The sequence below is a fragment of the Monodon monoceros genome, unplaced genomic scaffold (assembly GCF_005190385.1).
Source record: "Monodon monoceros isolate NGI ecotype Baffin Bay Population unplaced genomic scaffold, NGI_Narwhal_1 Super_Scaffold_18, whole genome shotgun sequence".
NCBI classification, from domain to species: domain Eukaryota; kingdom Metazoa; phylum Chordata; class Mammalia; order Artiodactyla; family Monodontidae; genus Monodon; species Monodon monoceros.
The window spans coordinates 139,235,324-139,248,619 of record NW_021703774.1 but is presented as its reverse complement, the minus strand read 5'-3'; the positions used below and the strand labels follow the sequence as shown (position 1 = coordinate 139,248,619).

The window sequence follows — 13,296 nt, the reverse complement described above, 5'->3', positions numbered from 1 at the left end:
GGGTCTTTGAACGGTGTGAAGAGAAAGGGTCAAGCAGAAGGAAGAGAGTTAAAGGGACCTTTTTAAAAATGGTGGGGTGTGTTCAGAGACAAGTAAGTAATATCATTTAGTAAAATCAAAGGTATGTGGAAAGAAGTGAGAATAATTCCTATAAAAATGTTTTAGAGCTAATAAAGTTATACTCACCTATTTGTATCACTTTCATTCTCACAATTAAATACCTGTCAGGCAAGTAATATTACCACTATGCTAACTTTAAAGATGAGGAAAGAGTCTATGTAGAGACAAAAGGAGGGTGAAGTAGGTTACTCCTCAATATAGACCTCATTAATGGATTAAAGATTTAGGAAATGGAATCACTGAAGGCACTACAAATCATATAATGGGAAAAAGCAGTGATTTTACTGGGGACTCTTGGAGACCACTTACCTACAATCTGCATCAGTATCTCTATTTATATAGCGGAAGAGTTACCATCAAGTCCCACATTCACATGCTCATCAAGACCAAAGCTTTCAGGAGGTGCCATTTTCAACCTGCATAGCCATATGCAGCAGGCCTGACTCTAGTAGAGCCTATAAGAATCAAATGAACTAAGGCAGGGGGAGGGGAATTGAAAAGTATAAAACACTAACCCAATGTGAAGCTTCCTCCTCTTTCTCCTCAATGAAGCTATCAACAACTTTAAGGTTAACAGCCAGAATATCACTGACTAGAAAAGTCTCCATAGAAATTCATCCAAGAATTTGAAAAAGAACAGATACATGAATATGTATAACTGAATCACTTTGCTGTACACCTGAAACTAACAGAACATTGTTAATCAATTCTACTAAGAGTTAATCAACTCTCCAATATAAAATAAAAATTAGAACTAATTACACTACTGAAAAAAAGAAACAAAACACACAAATAAGTCCAAATAAAACTGGGGAAATCTGAATTGAGGAAAAAAAAAAAAAAGAAATTCATCCAAATTACTGTGAAATAAAAACCATTCCAGTTTTTTGGGTTTTTTTTTGGTATGCGGGCCTCTCACTGTTGTGGCCTCTCCCGTTGCAGAGCACGGGCTCCGGACACGCAGGCTCAGCAGCCATGACTCACAGGCCCAGCCGCTCCGCAGCATGCGGGATCTTCCCGGACCAGGGCACGAACCCGTGTCCCCTGCAACGGCAGGCGGACTCTCAACCACTGCGCCACCAGGGAAGCCCCCATTCCAGTTTTTAATGAGCCTCTACTAGATTATAGATGATAGATAATAACTTCCCACAGAGAATATGTTTTTTAACAGACTAATAATTAATATCTTTATTCTTCATACAAAGTATTCATTCCATGCTCAAATATGCTTCAACAACAATACTGATGAAGAAGCACTATTTTTCTATTTGTAGGTGTAGCACTCTCATTAGCTCTCAGTTCTCCACATCCATTTGTTTGTCTGTTTAGCTTACATTTTTACTACTTTTAAGTGTACAATTCAGTGATTTTCAATATGTTCACAAACTTGTACAACCATCATCACTAATGAATTCCAGAGTATTTTCATCATTGCAAAGGAAACTCCCCCCAAATGGATAAAGGATTTACATGGATATTTCTCCAAAAAAGATACACAATGGCTGATAAGCACATGAAATGATGCCTGCTCAATATCACTAGCCATTAGGAAAATGAAAACCAAAACCAAAATAAAATACCATTTCACATTTACTAGGACGGCTATTATTAAAAAGACAGGAAATAACAAGTGTTGGTGAGGATCCTGGAATAACCTTGTGCATTGCTGGTAGGAATGTAAAATAGTGCAGCCACTGTGGAAAACAGTATGATAGTTCCTCAAAAAGTTAACATAGAATTACCATATGATTCAAAAATTTCACTTGTGGGTAAATATCCAAGAGAACTGAAAGCCGGGGCTTGAATATTTGTTCACCCATGTTCACAGCAGCATTATTCCTTATAGCTAAAAGGTGGAAACAACCCAAATGTCTCATCAGTGGATGAATGGATAAAACAAAATGTGGTACAAAAAATATAATGGAATATTATTCAACCTTAAAATACTCTGACACATGCTATAACATAAATGAACCTTGAACACATTATGCTAAGTGAAATAAGCCAGTCACAAAAGGGCAAAGAGTATATAATTCCATTTATGTGAGGTACCTAGAGTAGACAAATTCATAGAAACAGAAGTAAATGGCGGCTGCCAGGGGCTACAGGGGAGAGAGGTACGGGGGGGGTATTTTTAATGGGTATGGGATTTCAATTTGGGAAGATGAAAAAATTTCTGGAGATGGATAGTGGTGATGGTTGCACAACAATGTGAATGTACTTGATTCCACTGAATTATTTGCTCAAAAATGGTTAAAATGATAAATTTTATGTTTTGTAAATTTTACTAAAACCATGGAAAAATCATATATATGGCAAATTCAGGTATTTTTTAGAAAGCCAAAAATATTTTAGAACTTTGAAAATTTGCTTAGGTAGTGAGAGATATGCACACAAAAACAAATGTGTACACAAATAAACATGAAGATTTAAACTGACTTTCCTAATTTATTAAACATTCTATGGGTACCCATATGAAAACCACTGTGCTGCATTTAAATTACATTATATTTCTCATTATGAAAACTGCTGCATGTAAATAAATACACAATTATTTAAATATATCTAGTATTTTTAATGCATTGTGTTGCATACCTAGTGGTTTATTATTAATGAAATGTAAAAAACAAAAACAAACAATAAGACAAAGGAAAACAACAACCAAAAAAACTATATTCATTAGCAGCCATGACCCATTCCCCTTTACTACTCATCCAGGTGTCCCTGGCAACCATGAGTCTACTTTAAAAAAATTTTTTTAATAGGCTTTATTTTTTAGACAAGCTTTAGGTTCACAACAAAATTGAGCAGAAGGTACAGAGTTCCCATATACCCCTTGCCTCCACATAGCCTTCCCCATTATCAACATACCCTACCAGAGTAGTATATTTATTACAACTGATGAGCCTACACTGACATGTACATTATCACCCAAAGACCATATTTTACATTAGGGTTCTCTCTTGGTGCTGTATCTATGGGGTCTGGACAAATTTATAATGACATGTATCCACCATTATAGTATTATACAGAGTAGTTTCAGCCCTACTAATCTACTTTTTGCCTCTATACATTTTCCTATTCGGGCATGTCATATAAATGTAATCACACAATACAAGGCCTTCCTTGTGTCTGTCTCTTTCACTTAGCGAAATTTTCTCAAGATTCTTCTATTTTTTAGCATGTGTTGGTACTTCATTCCTTTTTATGACTGAATAATATTCCATTTACGATGTACCACATTTTGTGTATCCATTCAACAGTTGATGGATATTTGGATTGTTACCATGTTTTGACTATTAAGAATACTACTGCTAGACACAGGGAGATCAGCTCAGTGCTTTGTGACAACCTAGAGGGGTGGGATAGGGAGGGTGGGAGGGAGACATAAGAGGGAGGGGATATGGGGCTATATGTATACATATAGCTGATTCACTTTATTATACAGCAGAAACTAACTCAACATTGTAAAGCAATTATACTCCAATAAAGATATTTAAAAAAAGAATAATACTGCTATTAATATTCATGTGTACATTTTTGTGTGGACATATGTTTTCAATTCTCTTGCTGTGTGTGTGTATGGTGTGTGTATGTGTATCTATCTATCTATCTAGGAGTGGAATTGCTAGGTCATATAGTATACTCAATGTTTAACTTTTTAGGAACTGCCAAACTGTTTTCCAAAGCTACTGTACCATTTTACATACCCGCTTGTCTGAGGCTTTCAATTTCTCAACATCCGTGCCAACACTGTTATTGCCACCTTTTTTACTCTAGCCATCCTAGTGGTATCAAGTGGTATCTCATTTTGGTTTGGGTTTACAATTCCCTAATGACTAAAGATGTTGAGCAACTTTTCATGTGTTTACTGACTGCATATCTTCTCTTGAGAACTGTCTATTCAAATCTTTTCCTCATTTTAATATTAGCTTATTTTTCTTTTTGAGTTGTAAGAATTCTTTATATATTCCAAATACAAGTCTCTTACCAATATATGACTTGGAAATATTTTCTTCCATTCTGTGAGTTGTCTTTCCACTTTATTGATGTTGTTCCTTGAGGCACAGAAGTTTTTAATTTTGATGAAGTCCAATTTACCTACTTTTCCTTTTGTTACTTATGTTTTGGTGTCATATCTAAGCAACCACTGCCTAACCCAAGGTCACAAATTTATTCCTATGTTTTCTTCTGAAAGTTTTATAGTTCTAGCTTTTACATTGAGGTCTTTGATCCAACTGAGTTAATTTTTATATATGATTTAAAGGAATAAGCCAATTTCCTTCTTCTGCATGTAGATATCCAGTTGTCCCAGAACCATATTTTTATTTTTTATTTGTATTTTTTTTTTGTGGTACACGGGCCTCTCACTGTTGTGGCCTCTCCCGTTGCGGAGCACAGGCTCCAGACGCACAGGCTCAGCGGCCATGGTTCACGGGACCAGCTGCTCCGCGGCATGTGGGATCTTCCCGGACCGGGGCACGAACCCGTGTCCCCTGCATCGGCAGGCAGACTCTCAACCACTGCGCCACCAGGGAAGCCCCCAGAACCATATTTTTAAAAGACTATTCTTTCCATGTTGAGTTGTCTTGGCAATCCTGCTGAAAGTCAATTGACCTTGAGGGTAAGGAGTTTATTTCTGGACTTCTAATTCTATTCTACTGATCTGTATGTCTATCCTTATGGCAGTACCATAGCCTTGATATTCACATAGAATTTTAATTCACTTACCACAAGTGAAGTTAATGACATCAAATTAATAACACTTTTATTGTATCTCAATATTTTAAAACTCTTCTTATATATTAGAAAGACTTGCTATGTTTGCATAATTCACTTTTAAAGTCTTGTTGCATCATATGTATTTAAAAAGGGAAAAGTCTACTTTAAGACAAAAATAAAACTATTCAGAAAAAAATCTTAATTATAGAAGTTCAAACATCATGGCAACAGAGGCCTCTATTTTAACCTTAAATCTCTTAAATAACACCTTAATGAATAAAGGGATATTTACATTCCACAGTGACAAATATGCATATTTACATACACAGTTATTGCCTACTGACCAGTTTTCTCCTTTGCTCCCTCCCCCTCCCACACACAAGGTTGACTTGAAGCACATATGAAATTTTTAAATTCACATGTAATCACCAAATTTTAGAACCAGAAACATTTTTGGAAATCACTTCCTATTTTTCATAGATGACCCAGACCCAGAGTAGTTAAATGAACTGCCCAAACTCATATAGGTAGAGAGCACAATATCAGATATTAGAATCTAGGTTTCCAGACTTCCTTTCAACCACTGGATGCTGACTCATGTAAATATTTGCTCATTCAACAATCATTTAAAAGGTGCTAGCCACTAGGCTTAGTGCTGTAAATATGAAGATTAAATGACTGAGATCCTGCCCTCAAGGAGCCTACCATGATAAGGTAAAGAAACACAAATTAAAAAAAGCAAATAAAAGGACAGAAGTGCTGCAACAGAAGTGCTGCAACAGATGTGCCTAATAGGTTCAATGGGACACAGGGACTTTATGCATATTTTAAGGTTCTAAGACACTTTATATTTTCTCTAGCAAAAACTGAGCTTCTGCAGTTCTACACTATGAAAAAGCCAAACAAATGAAAAAGAAATATCAGGCCACTCAAGGCTAGACAATCATATAGCTTGTTAGTGGCAGGGGCTTAGAACTCAGATTCCCTATACCATAGTGCAATAATCTTTCCACTACCATAAGCTAACTAATTGCCAACTGAGAAGTACTGTTAGTTTGATTAAAATCTGTAACACTGCATCCCTAGATTCAGAAAACATTTTTTAAATATCAGTTTTTATTGACTTAAAAAAATTTTTTAATCAATTTTTACAATCTCATTTAGAAGGGAAACTACAAAGAAGTTACCTGGCAGACACTACGAATTAAGGATAACATAAATCTACCTTAAAGTAGGAGTTTCATTTTTTACTGTTGTGCAAACTACCTATTCTCAGCCTCATTTTTAACAAATGAGAATTTATGAAGCCAAATCAGAGAGATCCTCTCATAATAATCCCCTTGAGAAAGTACATATTCATGTCAACATTAATACTTGAAATGCTTGAAATATTCAGACATACTTGGATAACTTCACTTTTACAAATGCCTCTAAGTTACAAATAATCTCACTGATTTATAGATTCTTCTTTTTTAGTTCAGTCATTCATTAAGCACACACATACTGTGTGACAAATTCAGTGAAAGGCCTAGAAACAAAGAGATAAATTCAATACTTTTCCTATTCTTAAGGTGCTCTTAGTCTAACAGGAGAAATAAATCAGTTAACAGATAATTGCAAATGAGTGTGGTAAATGCTTTGACAGATACATGTTCACAGGGAGAGGAGCTCAGCAAAGAGACACCTAACCTGAATAACCACAAATTTGACCACTGAGATTAAATAACCACCTGGCTCACAACTTTTGGCTTCAAATTACTTATGGCAGTTTCAACAAATCAGTTTCCCCTCTTCACAGGACAAAGACAGGCCATAAGTGAGGTTATTCCACAAAACAAAACAGAACAAAAAAACCCCACATCATAGTCTCTAGAGCCAGTTCCTGGAAATTCAGAGTAACTGTTGAGCAGAGGGTATGTATATCAACAACAGAAATGACTGATTTGAAGGAGCAACATTCATTTAAATTTATGACATGTATGCATGTCAATATATCAATCACATTTACTTTAGAGTGATACTTCATACATTGCTCCATTCATTACATACAAAAATGGGTTACGATATTTGAAATTACAATTACCAGTAGAAACTAGGACTCCTAAGACATTTTACTGTATTTCTGAAATTTCTAATTCCAAGCAAATTGATCCATGTGTATACCTGTTATCATCACAAAAATTTTTACCTGTAAGAAAACAGCAGCCTTTAAAAACACCTTATTAAGAGTCTCTTGTTTACAAGGTAAAGTATAAGGGAAACATCTCCTAATTCAACAGAAATGAACTGATATTTCACTGATATTCTATAATTATTAGATATTACAAGTATACCTCTTAGGTGAAAATATTTCACATTTTCATCAGGCAAAGGCAGGGGTGTAAATGTAAAGTGCTTTTGATAACAGAACACCAAAGGGACTAGAAACAAATGGCAATCTGCATATTTTGAATTTTACATACATAATCTATAACTCTAATATTTATTTTTGAAATGGAATTTTTATAAAATTATTAACAAGAGAATTAGGAATCTTACTAATTATCTCACAATTTATTTAAATATAATGATGATTTTTTTTCCCTTCATAATGATTACTGGATCTCTTCTATATTTACTTCAGTAACTATCATAATGTGATAACAATACAACCTACAACAAAATTATGACAAGTATTAAATAAAATAGAAAAAGAAGTCAGCAAGACAAAGGGAAAGAGGCTAAGAAAGTCGTGTAAAACAAGATTTCAACTCATCTGAAATAAGCTTGACATACAGAACTTTAACTTTCCTAAATACTTTAAGAGTTTCCATCACTGTACTAACACTTAGAACAGACTTATCTCTATCAGAGAACAAAAAGAGATTTACATAAATGGATACAGACTGGAAATGTGGCATATTCAGGAGTTACAGCATGTATGTAAAAATTCAAGAGCTGCTTATCTTTAAAATCTACAAAATGGAAGGTTCAGTCCCCTTTATAATATGGTTTCTCTCTCTCTTTATTAAGCTTTTCTTTATTAAGCTGCTTTTCTTTTTTTTAAACTCCCTACTCATAAAGCAAGAAAAATTTTATCAGTATCATTAAATATTCTCCTCATAGACAACTTGAAAGCAATTCAGATTATTTCAGTCAAATAGGAAGTCATGGTTCCTTGATCTCTAACAATGAAAGAGAAATTACACGTACAAGAGTCTTATTTAGAACATTTTCTTGTCCTCTCACTCCATAGTTTAATCTTGGACTTCATGTGGAGTATAACTTATGCTGCCCTCCCAAGATACATAAATAAAGTTTGTACTTTCTCAAGTAGAGGTTATTTAGTCCTAAATATCCCGTCACAAATATAAGTAAGCTTCATCTCCCTTTGTATGGTCTTTGTCTTGGAGAGAGAAAATATTCTCTTGGATGCCTACAGTCATTTCTATTCATTCCTAGGAGTTAACTAGGAGGTTCCTCTCTCACCTTCTTCTGAAATTGTTCCAATCACATTTATTTCTTCACTGTTTTTTTCCCCCAAAGTCTCTAAATCAACCCCAACAAACATCTGGCTTTTATTCTTATGCCTTCAGTTACTTCTAATTTGTGGGCATCTGACTTTTCTAGCATAAATTTCTAGCAAATTACTCCATAATCAATGTGTGTAATAGCTGTAGCTAAAAAGGAAAAGATTTCTTCCTTGTGTTCATCCTCATGGATACCATACCTCTAGACACTGAAGACTACAACTCTGCTGGCATTTAAAAATTCTATTTTGCACTCTATGTGCAAATCTAATTTGTTTTCCACTGTCACTCATAGGACTTTTCCGGCATTATTCTTTTCCAAAGTATCTTCTTCCCTCTTGTTTCCTTCATCCTTTTCCATCTAGTGTCCATGTTCAGTATTATTTCTCCCCCTGCTCTCCCTCCACCCCATGCATTAGCTGTAAAATAGATGTAAAGCTTGGTGTAAGTCCAAAAATTTTATGATCAAAATACATACTTAGCAAATTGTTTGGCTAAATCTTTCATGTATGATGAAAGATTATTACCACAATTCATTAGCAAATTATAGACTTTGAAATGTAGGCAGACAAATATTTGGCCCTGTATCAATCAATTTGGACCAGCTGGGTAGAAATTCACACAATCCTAGGAAACCCAGGAAGTGAGGTGCTCTTTCATTTTTCATTCACTTGAAACATTAAAGAAAAATTACCATTCTACAAAAATGTCCACTTTTCGAGATTTTAGCAGCAGCATTTTAGATTGAGTTTTATTTTCAGTCAATTACTACTTTAGTGACCAATAAACTGATCCTTTTTCTTGCAATTGACTGCAGAAGAATAGTGCCTAATGCACACATAGGCACCTTGCTATCTGACCATTATATTCCAGTTTAAAAGCTAAATATTTAATAATGGTTCTATTGCCCTAAAAAGCAGGCAGGGGGCTACTTCTACATACACTAAATCAGCCTGGAAACTAATTTTGCAGTTATTCATGATAAATAATATCATTAACATTCTTCCTCTGAGCCTCTCTTGCCTAGTGAGGTGACCCTGTACAAAGATTCTGATTGATCCTATGTCTGTCTGTTTTGGTTAAGCTACCAGGCTGTATATGGGAACAGCTGCACTTTGGGAGCAACTTAAAACAAATTTCATCTTAGTGGCATCTAATCCAGTCCTTGGTACAAGACACATGGAAAAGTCAGTGTCAAAATTAAACAATGCCGTCTTTGCAATGAGCAGATGCTTTTGCCTTGCAGCTGTAAAAACCTTAAAACAATCCAGTACTCTACTGTCTGGTCACGCAATGACCACAAAGCAAGGAATACATTTTGTCATTTAGAGAAAATGTTTACTATGAGCTTTTAAAGTCTTTTTTCTTTAAAAAAAATGTTTAAGAAAATAATAAAAGGAATACATTGAGTGTAATAATAAGGTAATACAGCCCTAAATTGAGCAATAAAAAAATTTTAAGCATATTTGCCAAAATAAATATGTTTGAAAAAGAATAACTACTTGACTAAATAGTATTAGGCGATACACAAAACACATCAGACAAAAGAAAAATTACCATACACGTGTTTTAACAGGTTATAGACAAATAATCTTTGGTATATAAGGATAAACATGTAAATATTTTCTATATGCAGGCCTTATCTTAATATACCTAGTCTTAGTCTAGCTTATGTTTATGAGCATTTTATATTCATTTACCTACCCATCCTTTGATTTACTTCCTTCTTTGTTTTTGCTTATGTTTTTGCTGGGGGAGGGTGGGGTGGGGAGAAAAATGGGGAGGTTATATAATTCTTATTTTATGGCTAGAGGATAGTTAAATGCTAAAACATTTCTCAGCTTAAGTAATGTGGTACTTATCAAAGTCTATAAAGAAACGGCAGCCTTTTCCAAACTTTACCCTATAGAAGAGAACCTTGCCTCTGACATTCAGGAATCTAGGGGTTAATATTTTAATACTGAAATAAACTCTTCTTCATGAGGAGAAACACTCCAACTACTGTGTGTGGGAAACCAAAGAACTAGCCCCACCTAAATAAGTGACTGCATGGTCATGATCAATCCACTTCTGCTAATTGAGGTTCTGGCTTTAAAGGTAGTTTTTCATGGTACCTACAAGAAAGAGAATCTAGTAGTCTTACCTTTATTTTAAATAGTCTACTGCAAAAAATTTTTTTCAGTAAGTTTTTCCTAATCAGATTTTTTTTTTGAAATCCCTTTTTCCCAGAGGATATCAATTCATTAACACCTCATTGCTTATAAATTTCATTGGATATTTTGTTAGTTGAAGGTCTGGGGATTCCCCTTATGTTCCTCCCCACCCCACAACGTATATTTCAATGAACAAGTCCCAAAGTAATGACCACATTAATAGGAAGTTAATTAAATTTAATTTAAATATCAAAGAAGGCATGTTATCCTATCCTCTTCATTAAAATCTTTGAGAAGTAAAACTAAATATTTTTGTGGTTGTCTTTGTATTTCTATATTTTATTTTCTAAAAATATAATTAAAACATGTTGACGTATAAAGCATATTGATGCATTATGCCAAAAATACAAATTCTAGACATTCATTTTTTGTAAAATGTTTACAATTATCCTTAAGTCATATAATACTATTGGTATGATTTTGTTGTATTCTTTGTTAATGGTTATAACTGAAATAAAGTTGAATTACAGTGTCAATAATACATGTCATCAAACAAAAGTAAACCATGGAACAAAAATATATCACAAGAGAATTATACTTGAAAGTATAAAAACATACAAATACAAAATAACTGACATGTATTCCTAGATATGATCCCTTGTTTTTTAACCCACATAAGCTTAGAATAAGAATTAATCATTTTACATAAGCTAAGAATAAGAATTAATCATTTTACAGTGTCAGTGTTCCAAATTATATACAAACGGCTTTACGGATAAGAAATAATTATAAATTTACACAAACTGGATTTGCTTATACTTTCTTGTTATTTTTATAATAACTCTGGTTAATAATCAGAATTATGCTAACAAGAACGGTGCAAAAACATTTTGTTTGGAAGTGCATTTGAACTTGTTATTAATTACGCAATTCCAATTTACATTTAATGGACTTTAATACATTACATATTTTTATGGGAACATGTGGAGATCTGGAAAAATGGTTGGCTCGAATAAGTGGTTCTCTTTTAAGTTCATTTTATCCCTTTGGGTTCACTCAATAACAGCAATATATTTTTAAAGTATATATTTTACTGAAAAAATACATAAGTCACAAACCAAAAGCTAACAGATGTGTGACTTCTAATTAGTTATAATAATCTCTGCTTCGATGCCATTAGAATGAGCCTTTCTTTTCTTTTGAAAACTAAAAAAGCTTTCCTTTGAATTTTAAACTGTCAGGGTGCTTCAAAGTCAGTGTACAAAATCTGCTTTGATTAAAATTTTAGACATCTACAGTGATAACTTTATGAAAGGAAAATATTAAATTATAATTATCCTAAACAGACACAGTCTTGTGAAACTAACCCTACATTCATGTTAAAACACAAAGAGTTGAATATAATGAATTTGATTCATCCTCGAACACAAAGCTTCACCACAGTAAACTCAGTCAACTGTTGCTCTTGCGCCTATATTCATGGTGCTTAAATAGCTCACTTTAAAACAAAAAAAACTCCAATTGGCTTTTCATATATCCACCCTCCCCAAAAATAACGCACTTGAAAAACTCAAATGATATGAAAGGCTTCAAGGCCTCTTTTCTCCCTTTCATACCCCTTTTTTTTATTTCTGTTTGCAGTAATCTGCCTTTCTCTTTCTCTTTCTCATTGCTACAGAGCAAGCGAGGAGGCTCAGAGCTTTGAAAAGGGGGCTCAATGTGTAATGGGTCCACTAGAATTAATTTACTTGCACCAAATCCATTGAGCACAGAGGGTTTTTTTTTCCCCCTCTCTCTCTCTCCCTCTCACTCCTCAAATCATTTGGAGTCGAACGCAGCCCCCAGCCTTTGTAATTCTAGTAAAGCACTTAAAGTGCACAGTAGGTGTTCATGAGGACCATCTGGTCAAAAGCAAAACAAGCTGCTGATTTTGCCTTTGAATAGAATGAAGCAAGTGTGAATTAGTCTCTTCAATTAGCACTATTACAACCTGTCAAGTGCATATTGTAAAACAGGATTATTACAGTATTGGTCACCAGTGCAATTATTTACTCTCTGCCTTTTCTTGCATATAAAAATGTCTTATGTTTATTAGTTTCTGATAACTGAACATAATATCTCTTAACCCAGGCATTTTAAAACTACCAACACACAAATCACAGATTATGAAATACAGTCGGCCAAGAAGCTGTTAGGATACACATATCTTAAGTAACAAAGGTCTAAAGCACCATCGACTCTTAAAAAAATTTCATTGTTTCTAACCTTCTTGAATGTAGGTGAAGAAATACTTAAATGGCTAAAAAAAAATGTCCAGTAGAGATTATTCTAAAATACTTTCAGAGGGAAAGAAAGACTTGTCAGTTCCAAATAGCTGCATTGTAAATATCAAATTTATTTCCTAAGGGGATAATTAATTAAGCATCACAGAAAACCCCAAAGTTTATAAAATGATCATTACTGATTTATTCATTTGAAGTGGTATAACTTCAACAGATCTCAGTAACAAAGTGCAACTTGAAACTTATATACATGCAAAAGAAACTCAGTCTCCTTTTCTGAAAGCTGAAAAAAGGCTCAAATTCATTGCCCAGTTGCTTAAGAAATTATTTCTCTTTCATTCTTCCTAAGATGTCATTTTGATTTCAAATTTTTAAAAATCAAACTATGATACACGCTAATTAAAATGGGTTCATTCTAATTGAGCTTATATATGCCGTTCATCTTACAGTAAAAATAAACCACGTAAACTTTTAATTAAATAAGCACACAATTTAAGTTCCCCTATTGCA

At 33.9% G+C, this 13,296-nt stretch overlaps 1 protein-coding gene across 1 annotated transcript in view; it reads right to left on the bottom strand.

Annotated features, from left to right (window-relative positions):
- Positions 1-13,296, bottom strand: part of FAF1 (Fas associated factor 1) — a 476,898-nt gene that overhangs the window by 216,090 nt on the left and 247,512 nt on the right. The window lies entirely within an intron of this gene.